This window comes from Setaria italica, chromosome VII, assembly GCF_000263155.2.
Source record: "Setaria italica strain Yugu1 chromosome VII, Setaria_italica_v2.0, whole genome shotgun sequence".
NCBI lineage: Eukaryota > Viridiplantae > Streptophyta > Magnoliopsida > Poales > Poaceae > Setaria > Setaria italica.
The window spans coordinates 4,245,805-4,258,982 of NC_028456.1; the positions used below are offsets into that span (position 1 = coordinate 4,245,805).

The following is a 13,178-nucleotide window of genomic DNA, read 5'->3' on the forward strand; positions in this document are numbered from 1 at the left end:
TATAAAATGTGGGTGTTGTGCTAGGTAGGAAAAAAGAAAAAAATAAGAAAAATGAGCTCCCATCGATCCGGAAAAAGGAGTTCCGGTGTTAGATCAATTTCATCACAAAGCGGCACAAAACCCGTGACGTTATAAAAAATTCATCATGAAGCGGTCCAAAATCTGTGACGTTATAATAAATTTGTCGTGATTAACAAATTTAGAAGTGTCATGAAATAAGGGTGGCAAATAGAATTTTTGGAAAAAAAGGGGAGGAAACCAATTTTTTAGGACACCCGCTGCTACTGCTGTACTGCTGCTCGGCTTGGGCTGCTCGGCCTGCACGCTGTGTGCTGCTGCTGTGCTGCGCGAGCTAAAATGGCAAAAAAGGAGAGAAGCAACAGGGAATCGGACCTGAGACCTTGCGGTATCTGCCTTACCACTGGGCTATTGGCTCAATTTTGTTTTGCCATAGCACGGCCACGTTTTATAAATAGATAGATACAGCCGAGCTAAAATGCCAAAAATGGCAAAAAAGGAGAGAAGCAACCGGGAATCGGACCTGAGACCTACGTTTTATAAATAGATAGATACAGCCGAGCTAAATGGCAAAAAATGAGATTAACCGCAGGATCCGGGAATCGAACCCAACACTTGCGGTAGAGTCACACATGCCTTACCACTAGGCTACCAGCTCAGTTGTGTTTTGTCTTTGCACGGCCACTATTTATATAACATGATACTGATCAACTAATTTAGGTTGGAGAACACATGTGATCTTTCTCTTTTTAATTTAGAATCAAAATTTGTAGCTGGTATTTCTCCGTCATACATTATCCAAATTTGATGAGGTTTTTTTCTAAATTTTTCTAAAATTGCCATATTTTCCTTAATGGCATTTTGTTTGTATGTTAATTACTATTTCTTGATTTTTTTTCATTTGACATGTTTTCTTTGAACTAAATAGAGAATAGATAAAACATGTTTTTTCTAACAATTGGTAACATAACTTCATATTCTCTAATGTCGTAGTAAACATAAGGTTCTATCCAATTTTGAGGTGCATACGAGTTCGAACATGTAAAGTGCTACTTAAATCTCAAAGTTTGACTTGAGTTAGTAGAAACTATATGAGAGATGTATCCATTTATTAACAATATATAGTACAACTTTAATAAAATCTTGTAAAAATTTTATGACAAGCTTATAGACCTAAAATATGTTATCATAAAATTTTATGACTAGCCACCTTAAATAACCCAAAAATTCCCCTAGGACTTCTCGTACTAAGTTCATCCTTAACGAACTTACGAATTTTTCAAACTAGTTCCTTGCAAGCTCTATTCAGAAAAAGGTATTTAAGGTCTGTTGTTCTCCATACCCTGCTTCGAGCTCTGATACCAGCTGTGGTGGAACCGCCCCAAATTAACCTGACTAAAATACACTTACGTCACCTGACACGCGATTGTGCAAGCAAGTCAACTTGGTCGTCCGTCGGATTTCATCCGATAAACCACTTATTCAGGATCAAGAAGCATTGCTCACACAAAGGTGGGTGGCACAGAGATTACAACATTCCCATCATGAATAACATAGTTCAACAATTTATTACATCAGAGTTTTTGAAATTCAAACAGAGTTTGCAAGGTTGTAAACAACGATGAAATAAAACATGCGGAAGCTAAACGTCAATACACAATACCATGGTGAAGCCGACCATGATATCAATGACCCCTGTCCTCACCGTCCGAGGAGGGATCCCACTCGACTGTCCAACTCGGAGGGAGCTGGGTAGGCCAAGTGGTGCCAGCAGCCAAACAATCGACATTACCTGAAAAGTTATGCCACAAGCAAGGCTGAGCAACTAGTACTCAGCAAGACTGACCCGACAGGTGATAGCTACTTCACCGACTCCTAAGCATGCAAGGCTTTTTGGCTGTGGGTTTGTTTTTGCCAAAAGCGACTAGAGTTGGTCCTTGCTTTCAACATTTTAGCTCAAGTTCTAAATTTATTATTCAGTCTAAATTAGCAACTTACACTAAGCAAGCATAGTTTCCAACAATTAAAGGACAAGCATCAAGATCAATATCATCATCATATTCCATCTTTACTCAGTGCGGAACAGCGATCAAGCAGACCCAAACTATGAGAGGCAGACGAATCAATTCGAATTTATTAACCATGCATGGCGAACTAATCCCACGACATCCGCACACCACGAAGGGTTGCTTCACTTGTCAGCCGTCCCCATCGCTCCCTTAGGCACGTGTCAGGTCCAAACTTCCTTTGGCATGCAATGCTCCATAGTCTCAGCCTCTGCCGTACTATGACCACACTTGCACTCACATGATGCACCATGGGAACGACGTTCCAAGGATAGTAGAAATATAAGCGACGTCCAGTTCAATTAGGTACTAGGCTTCCCTATCCCATACTAGATATGAGATTAGTACTTTCAAACACTTGATCACAAACGCCGACACGTTTCAACCTTAGCAAGTTCATTACTAGATAGACGGGGCAAACCACCACATTGAAACCATTCCCGGTCCCGTCTGTCATCCTTGTAGTTGTAGTATGAGTAAACAAACAACTCCTATAACTCGCGAGTGACAAGCAATCACTCGACTTTTACCGACTCCTATTTAGCACAGCAACTACTTGACCTTAGCAACTAGTGTTCAAATCAAAGGTACTAAGTCCATGCATCTATGGTTTCAATCAACTCCTACAAACGTAAATGCGCAATCATAAGCATCAACATATTGCATAAATTTAAAATAGGGAAGCATGCACCAGGGCTTGCCTTCAGGTTCATAAAAAGTTAGCGAGTCTTCGGGGTCTTGATCTAGCTCAGGCTCAACTTTCGCGTGATGTAGTTCTGCGGCGGGTTCCTCTTTTGGCGTAGGGTGGACCTCGTAGGTTTTGTCGGCGATATTAGCCTCTACACGACTTGCACATGCAGAAAGTTCAAATTTTCCATGCTTTTCGTATGAAGGATGTAAGACATGACTTATTGCTGAAAGGAAAGTGCATTTCAACCACATTCACCAAAACAAGGTTCTAACTTTCATTATCACCATGAAGTAAGGTGTGTTGTGGTTTAAAACACGGGGTTGACTTTGATGGTGATTGTGTACATATTTAAGGTTCTTATAACTTAGAGTTTCACAAGGAAGGTGGGGTCGCTTTTAAGATTATTCGGGGTTCATTTGGAAAGTCATTTATTTCTAAATGTTTTTTACCTCTTCCAAAAATTACCAATTAAGCTTACTAGGACTTACATTTCCTTATTCATTTAAACCGATTCCTCATCCAAAATTTGTTTCCATAATCAAACAGTAATGTACGACACTAAGAAATTAGCAGTACCTCACTCATGTCATCAATGAGTTCCTGTAAAAATTTGGGATGCATTGGATTAGTACAAAAACAATTAAAATTATTTTATTACCCAAAGGTAACATGTACTCAACCATTTTTATCTCAAAATCTATAATGATTCTGAGGGTGAAACTTTAATTGTGGGTTGAAGGCATGTTACAGAGACTTCGGTGAATTTTTCATGATTTTTGGGGAAGGACATCTATTTTCCATATTTTACTGCTATTGCTCTAAAAAGGGAAGTGGGCTCCATCAAGCTTCAGTCAAGGTTTCATATTTTCCCTGTGAACTACACTTTAAAACTAAGCTACTCCAAGTGGTTTCATATTTTTCTCAGCTCTGGATTAAATCTTATGCAAAAACAAAGATTTAACCCAAGATTTTAAATATAAATCTAAAACAAAGACCTATAGTTATAAACCAGAGCCCTAAGTATTTTTCTGAGCTTCTACCCACTAAAACATAGGTCGTAGAGTTGGATTTATCATTTTTACTTTTTTTGTGATTTACTATGATTTAAATGGCCTAGATAAGAAATAAAACTATAGGGTATTATTTGCAATAGTAATATGGGCAAGATTATTTTTATATGAAACTATACGGTTCACTGAGTCCAACAAAAGTGGCTTGGCATTTTTCTGATTTTTCTACGATTCATGGTGCATTTACAAAGTTTATTGTATTTTCTGCCGATTTAAAACAATAAACTGAGGCAAACTTACGATCTAACCCTCGCGTCTACAGTTTAATTGCACAAGGATCCCTAGTTCTTGCGCTAAAGCCCTTGGAAAAAGAAAGAAGACACAAGGGTGTCCTCGGGCATGCACGTCGGCGGCGGGATGGAAAATCCCGACGATGTGCCGGCGGTGTAGGCGGTGCCATTAGTTTTTTATAGGGCCAGGGGGAGCGGCGGGTCGAGGCGGGGATGGGGAGCGGGTGGATAAGACCAGAGGGAGTGGTGGGGCTGCAGGCCAGAGCTTCATTGGCGGTGGGGCGCCATAGGCCGGAGAGGCGGAGGTCGCGGGACGTGATCTCGCGGCGGTTGGGCACGGCGGATTCGGAGCGTGGGGAAGCGGCTTTGCCGCGGGCGACGGTTGGCGAAGGCGGGGCGTCGTGCTGTCGCTGTCCGAGCACAGATTGGGGAGGTGGCTTGGCCGGTGAGAGGTGGTGGCGCGTCACGTGGCAACGAGCAGAGCTCGAGCGCTGGTTGGGCAACTGGGATGCTTAGCAGGGAAGGAGATAGGGTCATGCGCTTATTGGCAGCCAGAGCAAGCGAGTTGTCATGGTCGTGTCACAGATAGGCCACGGCAACGCTCTCTTGTGAGGGCGTGCCACGGGGTGGCACGGGCGTCCGCGGTGCAGCGCGCTCTAGCCACGACGTCGCGCCGGGCGCATCCTGGAGCGGGGCGTGTCTCGAGGCAAACCAAAAGGATCGGGTTTGGGGGCCTCTTGTTCAAAAATTTTCAAAAGAACTCATGAAACTCCAAAAGTAAAACATGTAGCTCTAACATCCAACTCCAAACTTTACAAAAAGAGTCTGCTTAAATTTGAAATGAATTTGAATCTATGGAGTTGCAAAGTTTGGCAGAACGCCGGCCTCCTGGGACTTAGATTTTGGTTTTACTGTGTTTCAGCATTTTGGCCAACTTTGACTAAGTTTTTGAGTGGCTTCCAATTTGAATCATGCCAAGATGTAATTGAAGGAATTGTTCTTTGATCTTAGGACTCCAACTCCTAGTAAGAACTTTTCTCAGGTTCAGTTCAACTTTTAGGAGGAACGGGCTTGCCAAGATGTGCGCTTTGGGTGTTCTTCCAGACTTAGCGCAGAAATGCATTTGTGCTGGTTTGATTGATTTGGCTATGTTTGACTGCATTTTTGAAAACCTTTTGTGCATATTTTGGCCTAACTCTTTACTCAAAGTTGTAACACACTTGCAGCACTACAACTTCTACTAGGGGTCTGACTCGGGTTTAGATATAGAATTGTGAGATAACAGGTTGCAAAGTTGAGGAAAAACATGAATTCCAGGACTTAGGTCATTTGTAGGATTTTGATGTACTCCTGATTTAATTCCTATTTTTGACCTTCTCCGACTCCAAATTAGCCAAAGTTTTATTAATAAAAGTTGTTTCAAATTAAAATTTTTACAACTCCTATTTGGGCAAAGTTTCAAGTTTGTATATAAATTCTCAAGTTTCCTATTTAACTCCAAAAGAAGCTTTTTAGGGGCAATTTGGACCTTTCACTACCTCTACTTAGTGACTAATGACTTTCTTAAATTTAACTACACCTAATTAAGGAAGAGTTGTTACAGGAAGGTCCTGGCCGGTGGCGCCGGCCGACGCGCCGCACACGACCATGCCCCTATGGACGCGAGCGGGGCACCGCCGCTGCCGCTCCTGGCCGCAGCAGCCTTTGCCGTCCCAGCCTTCAACCGCCTCCTCCTCGCCACCGAGGGCCGTACCGTCGACTGCAGCTACCCATCCTCCATCACCACGCTACTAGGGTCGCACTCGCTGCTCCTCAACAGGGGACCTGCACACAAGCGCCTCCACTCGCTCACGCTCACCCGCCTTGCTGCCACTCCTCGCCCATATCGACCGCCTCATCCTCACCACCATGCGGGACTGGGAGCCCGCCGCCACCGTTCGCCTCCTCGATGAGGCGAAGAAGATCACCTTCAACCTCACCGTCAAGCAGCTCGTCAACATCGAGCCAAGGCCCTAGATCGAGAGTGTTCGTCGTGAGTACGTCTAGCTCATCGACGGCTTCTCCACCATCCCGTTCCCCTTCGCCCACCTCCTCCCTTTCACCACCTACGGACAGGCCCTCAAGTATGTCCCCTGGTGTAGGTTGTGTAGAAATTCACAAATATTTTTTATGTTTTCCGCAGGCCGAAGAAGCGAGCAGAAGAAGAGAAAGTTGCAAGTCTTCAATCCCTTTGATTTAGACGTAGGACTACAATCCTGAAGAGGATTGTTGAGCAAGCTGCTCATTGTCCCTAAGCTTGAAGGGTTTTCAGCCAAAATTTGTTTGCCATGGGGATGCTGCCTGCCTGACATTATTAGTTTGCATGCCTTCAGCAATATGTATGTGATGTTGCCTATATTCTTATGTTATTGTTGTCTAGGAATGAATATCCTGCAATAGGTACTTATTATTGTTGCAAGGTTACTGCCTGATTGCTTTAGCTATCAATGTCATGGGTTTATGTTGGCTTGGGAATGGATATCCAAAAGACCTAAGTTTTCCATTTCAGTTTCTGCTGGATCTAGGATCATTTGATTACTTGAGGACTTATACTGGGTTGGCCACTAAGTTTGTCCTGTTAGCAGTTCTAAAGTTCAGAAAACCATTTTTACCATATTATAGAGCTCATTTTGGACTATATTAAGTTTTATATATGATCTTTAAGACCCAAGTATGTGATAGTAATCATGAGCAGGATGTCATTATGTCTGTTAAGCAACACTCAATGGCTAATGCACTTTGAAGCTAATACTACTTGGCTTTATCTACTTTTTTTTCTTGTTTGTAGGCTAGTTCACTTTAGTCTATAATATTTTGTAAGTTGGATAGTTTTTCTAGTCCATTCCAAATTTGAATTATGACACTATGGCACATTATTATTGTTCACTGCAAACCTTTATTGGTTCTTATTCATTCTGGACAGCTGTTATTGGTGATTTGTTTGACCTGTTTATCTACTCCGTCTCCGTGTGGCTGCTATTGGTGAATTTGTTTGACATGTTTATGTGGCATATTCATATGCAGTAGGTATGGGATTTCTGCACAGGCAATGATAGCAGTGGTCACAGCTTATGATGGCTAGGGTCGTGAAATGGTGCCAATACACCCCAAGGTGAGCAGAATCTAAGAAACATTCTTCAGATTATGCCATCTTCAACAACTAAGTACCTGAACACTAGAAGCAAATATCAAATATGTAGGATTAGATTTTATTGATATGAAGAAGCATAATTGAGTTGTGCATATGGCTATACGCTTGAAAATGTCGAATAAACACAGTTTAAAAACTGACACATCTTCTAAATTTGCAATAATGCCTTGTATTAGCTTCGTGAATTTGCATTTTGAGATTCTACTTATGCACAGCAGTGGGGTAATTATGTGTTGCTTCATAGTGGCTGGAGAGATTACATCTGTTTGCAGTATGCAATTGTTCATGATGTGTTGCGGTGATAATTCTATCCAAAATTAACATATTCTTAGGTGCTAATATATTGTTGTTGAAGCACCAAATTTAGAAGCTGTGAACTCAATTTTTAATACTTGGGGTGCTAGGGGGTGATTGGAAAATGATTTTCTTGAAGAATACCATTTGTCTAAGACATTAACCATTGCAGAAGTCTTGGTATTTTGCAACATTACTAGTTTGCTCAGGTTTTCATGTACGATCAATTTATCCATGTGTGATGTTAGCTGATTGTGTCAGTAGGTTGTTACTCTTAATTCAGTTCAGCTCTGACGATTATATTTTTGTGCAGGGTTGGTGAGCTATCCCTAGATGAGCTTGAGCGCCTCATGATCATGGTTGCCAACCCCCGTCAGTTCAAGGTCCCTGCTGAAACGAATAGAGCCTTAATCTGTTTTCCTGAGATTCTGTGTAGACTAAGAATATACCTGAGATTCTGTTTGCTGTTGTATCTGATTTGAATGTAAATCTGAGATACATTTATTTTGGTTGATGGGTTGATATGATTTGGTATGTATTCTGGGCAGTAATGATCATTGTGATATACGGGCTGAGAAATTAGATTGAATTTGGTGGGCTCAATTTTTATTAGGCCTGTTTAGTTGGTTTTGATCTGATACAGTGGGCTGTAAAATAGCCCATGTTAGTGGCCCAGTTAAAAACGGGCCCATTAACAAATGGGTCGCAAATGGGCCTACGTCATCGTCCACGTCACCAGCCACGTCATCATCCACGTCATCATTATCCACATCACCACCCACGTTGGCCACCACGTGGCAACCATCTGTGACGTTTATTTTCGTCACAAAATATTGGGCTTGGGCTGGGTTGCACGGGCCTGAGGGTGGTTTGTGACAGTTTAAAAACGTCATAGATTGTAGTGATCTATGACGAAAACAAAGGAAACGTCACCTACGTTAATCTGTGACGCCCAATCCATGACGTTATCTGAAATCATCACAGACGCTGCTTTATGATGGTTTTTCAGCGATCTGTGACAAATTTGATTCGTCACAAATTAACAGGTTTCTTGTAGTGTTCGTCCTATGCCCGAGCATCTCGGCCGCCATTAACTCCGCCCATTCCTGTGCGCCGCCTATCGGTAGCCCACTTTACCTCGCCTTCGGCTTATAAAAGGGCCTCCGCTCCACTCTTAACTCCACCACCGAGCTTCCCAGCCAACTCTCCCTCGCTCCCGTGCTTCCAGTGCCGCTCTTGCAGTCTCCCGCCCGCCGCTGCGGAGCCGCCTCCACGAGCCGCCTCAGCCCGAGGTAAGGAGAGGAATCGAACCTCCTCGGCCTCCTCTCCGTTTTTCCCCACTTTCCGGTTGTCGCCGTGCCCCGGCGCTGCCTCTCTCCAACCATGCCGCCCCTCCTGTGTTTTCCCGTGCGTGACTCTATCCCGAGTTAGAAGAAAGGACAACTTTGCATTTTCACCCATCCGCTTATTCCTTTTCGTATCCATACCCTCTCACCTCTCTCTTTGCAATTTTCATCAGAGGCCCTTCCACTTCAAAAAATAATTACAAACAAGTCCCTGACTTCTTACAAATAAGCCCCTGATCCTCTATTTAGCCCCTAAAACCACATTTACCTCATCATTTCATGCACCAAATCCCCTCCAATAAACCCCAAATTAGACCACGCCATCTTGTAATATATTCCCGCCGAGTCATCTTCAAATTCCATGAAAATACTCATTCCTCCTATTTTTAACTCGCTTTCTGTGTTCGAGCTCAATGGATACAACCCTATCTTTCTTTTATTTATTGTGTACCCGATTGTGTGTGCCGTAGATCATGGAGTGCCCGAGGAGGAGCTTGACAACTAGTACCGCGAGCCAGAGCCCGAAGACTAGCACCACGAGCAAGAACTCCCGGCCGACTTTGAGGACGGCAAATCCAATCTCATCCTTTGATGCATATTTATCCCAATTTTTCAAACACAACATATTGGCCTATTTTATAAAATTGCATATTGTTTTACTGCTAAAACACAGTTGGATAGCCACCACTTGATTGTTATGATTATTCCTTGATTGTCCTATAATTATCTCTAAATATGATTTGCTCTGTTTGGATGATAATTACTGCTAGAATGCTTATGACCTTGTTACTCAATTCAATCATGACTATAATGTGTTTTGTTAAAGAATAAATGTGTGAGTGTTTTTAAAAGGGAAAATGGGTTTTCGGAAATAAAGGAAAGAAATGCTTAGATGAGATGGATTGGTGTTTCTTGTGTGAAATACCAATAATTTGGGCTCGTACCTTTGTGGTTGAGCAAGGTTGGGAGATATCCATCTTGTCACAATTAAGGACTGAGTTGATGTGTCATCTTGCCTAACCCAACCATCATGCAACCACTCGACCGTTGTATATGGCGACGGCTTAGCATGAATCCCACTAGCTAGTCGGTTAGCCATTAGGAGAGCTGGTGAGCAATGGGAGACCATGGAGAAGGAGTAAGAACTGTGTGAATTTAGATCTCGGTTGAGACCTCGTTGGTAGGTCATTAACCCCTTGGTTTCTTCCATGTTGGTTAGTTAGTCTTAGCTAAGGTGGGTAATGGCTTTGATAGGATCTGCACCGACACCAAGGTGATCGTGTTGCGGTACCCTACTTGTGGGTAAAGTGTACAACCTCTTCAGAGTTAAAACCTATCCGGGTAGCCATGTCCACAGTATTGGACGAGTTACGGCTTGGTCACATGACTAGTGTTTGGGAGATGGATGATTTTCATGGTGTGTGTTAAATTTTGGAAGTGTTCGGCAGTTGTGCCATGAGCTACTGCAGATGGGGAGTCCGGTAGCATTAAAACTTGGATTCTTATTGTAGGATCAACCCCACTTAATGATTCGGATACTGAAGAAATGCTTTGTGAAAACCCTTTTGAAAATGAACCCTTCCATGTGTTGAAAATCTAGCTTTATTGCAAATAATTCTTAGCCTTATCATTGATATATCCTGTGCATATTCTTGATTGTATCCCCCTCCGTGGATGGGGTTGGACTTGTTGAGTACTTTTGTACTTACCCTTGTTTTGTTGATTCAGAGGAAGACCCGAACTTTGTCGCCGAGAATTTCGAGTAGGAGGTCGCTTCCGCACCCAATGCTGCCTGTGGTGTTGGCCTTTGTAGAATGCTTCCGCTGCCGTGTAGTCCCGAGTGTTGTCTCTTGATAGTAGCTTGGCTCGCTTCTGTTGTTTATTTACTTATCATTTCGGCATGGCTTTCACGCCCACTCCCTTAAGAGTTGTATGGTTTATGAACCATCTTTTGAATAAATGTGTTATCAGCCTCCTGGGACTGATATTTGTATCACATTTAGTCTCTACTTATGTGGGGATGCTTCAAGTTTTCTACCAGGTTGAGAGTATGGCCTATCCTATCCGATGCCGCAGGACGACAGGATGGCGTAGTCTACATGGAAAGATAGAAACTAGTCGAGGATTAGGAATTTATCGTTGTAATAAGAGTTGAACTCCTCTAGTCGTATCCGACTAGTATTCTTGTAACCAACTGATCTATAACACTGCCCCCGGCAATATAAGGTGAGGTAGGGATCCCCTCCAAAGCAATTCAATCTAACCAACACACAGGACGTAGGGTATTACGCAATCTAGCGGTCCAAACCTGTATAAATCATGTGTCTGCGTTTATCTTCAAGTTCTTAATTTCGACAAGCCCCACTAACCAAAACACTACCTCGGACAACCCCCTTGGTAGGTTGCCGGGTTTAAACACCGACACTCCTCTCTTTCTCCTCTTACCTCCGTCGTTCGTGGATCCAACCACGAATCAACCCATGGCTACTAGCTTCTCATCTGCCTCTCCACTCTACGCGCCATGACTACCACAGAGTAGGCGGCATTGTGGCTCATTAAGGAGATTTGGGCCAAGAATGCCTGGTAGTGGAACTCATCCCCCTTCACACTAATGCGGTCCCAGCAGAGCTCATCCCAAATCCACATCGACGTGCTCCCATCGGAGCTCCGCTATCTTTCTACCTAGCAGTTTTCGACCCTCTTCCTACCACCATCATCATCTTCACTTCGTTCTCCGAGGTTGGCGGCAGTAGTAGTGTGTGCATGATCCTCAACGTTTCGCCAACCATCGTGTCACGTTTCTCACCAGTATCGTTGGCCCGTGGAGCCGCATGGTTCTAGGGAAGGAGGCCATCCTTGGCGATGGGCCTATAGGTGCGCGATGATGGTCCGCCCTAGCAAGAGCAGTAGATGCACGCGACAAGCGACGAATGCTGGCAAGGAGGAAAGATGGATGGGGAGAAAGGAGGGGAGGGGAGAAAGTAAGAAGAAATGGCAATTTGGTTTAATGTTTTTTGAATTGTAGCGAAGGCTATGTGAGCTTGTAATGATACAGCCGTGAATAGTTAAATATCTGAAATATGAAAATATTAATGGCACGAATCAAATTAACTCTAGACATATAGTATCAGTTTGGTAGGACTCACGTTCCTCCTAAAAGGAGCCGGAGCCGGAGGAGTTTTTTAAAGCTCTAGCTTCTCCATATAAACAGTAGCTCCTCTAGTAGCTCCTCTAGTGCTCCACGGGTGTAGTAATTTTTGATCAAATTATTTGGTAGGATTTCATCTGGAAGCCGTAAAAGAAGTCGAAGCTGGAGGGCCTAAGAAACTGGCCCATAGATGCTGTAGGCGCGGCACGGCAGGCGGCGGAAATACTGGCTGAACCTAAAACCGGGGAAGTCGCAGCGGTTTGCGGCAGGCGGGCCCGAGAGAGGTGCGGCCTGCATCCAAACCAAGCGGCGAAGGAAACGCGGAGAGCACAGCACCGGCACAGCCGCGCCGCGCAGCGCAGCCGTGACCAAATCAGCGCGACCCCGACGGACCCCCCATCCAGCTGCCGTGCCGCCTCCTTCCTCACTCCCTCCCGTTCCCGTCCCTACTCCCTCCCTCCTTCCTCGCACCGCTTCCGCTGCTCTGCTCGTCCCATCCCGTCCTCCGCCCACCTCTCCCCCCTCCTCCCATCTTCCCCTTCCCAGTGGAAAGGGAAGCAGGAGGGAGAAAGAAATCAAAGGATCTTCTTCTTCTTCCCTCGGACGCGCTCCTGCGCATGGATCCGCCGGGCTCCGGGCTCCCGGCGCCGCCGAGGAATCCTGCCTCGATCCGTGGCCGGCCGGGCTGGAGACGGTGCCGGTGCTAGTGCTGCTGGTTCCGCTGCGTTTCTTGGGGTGCTGCCTGCCGCTGTTCCTTCGCATGGCCTTGCGGACCGCCTCCTCCTCCTCCTCTTGATGCCGGCTGCTGCAGGAGTGATGGCTGGACGGCGCAGGTGAGCTGGATTTCTCGATTCTCTGTTCTTACCTGTTTGGGTTTTGGTTTCTTGGATTGTTGCCGGCTCCTGAATTACAGGATGGTTGGGTTCAGTCGCTTCTTTCTTGGGAATTTCGAGCCCGAGGGATGGGTATATGCTTATCGGATTGAGGTGTTCTCCCTCCCGCGCCGCCACCCCCCCCCCCAACCCCCATGGGACGGATTTTCCCCACTTTAAAAAATCCGGGGGTCAATTTGTGCCCAAAGGTTTTCATTTTCTGCCTCCATTTCCGGGGGAAGAAAATTTCCGG

At 44.6% G+C, this 13,178-nt stretch overlaps 1 protein-coding gene across 1 annotated transcript in view; it reads left to right on the forward strand.

Annotated features, from left to right (window-relative positions):
• The first annotated feature begins 12,385 nt into the window (after positions 1-12,385).
• LOC101782350 (ethylene receptor 2) overlaps positions 12,386-13,178 on the forward strand; it is a 4,551-nt gene continuing 3,758 nt past the window's right edge. Inside the window, exon 1 of the mRNA XM_004975021.3 lies at positions 12,386-12,886. The gene's annotated coding sequence lies outside the window, so the exon portion shown is untranslated. The remainder of the gene's footprint in view (positions 12,887-13,178) is intronic.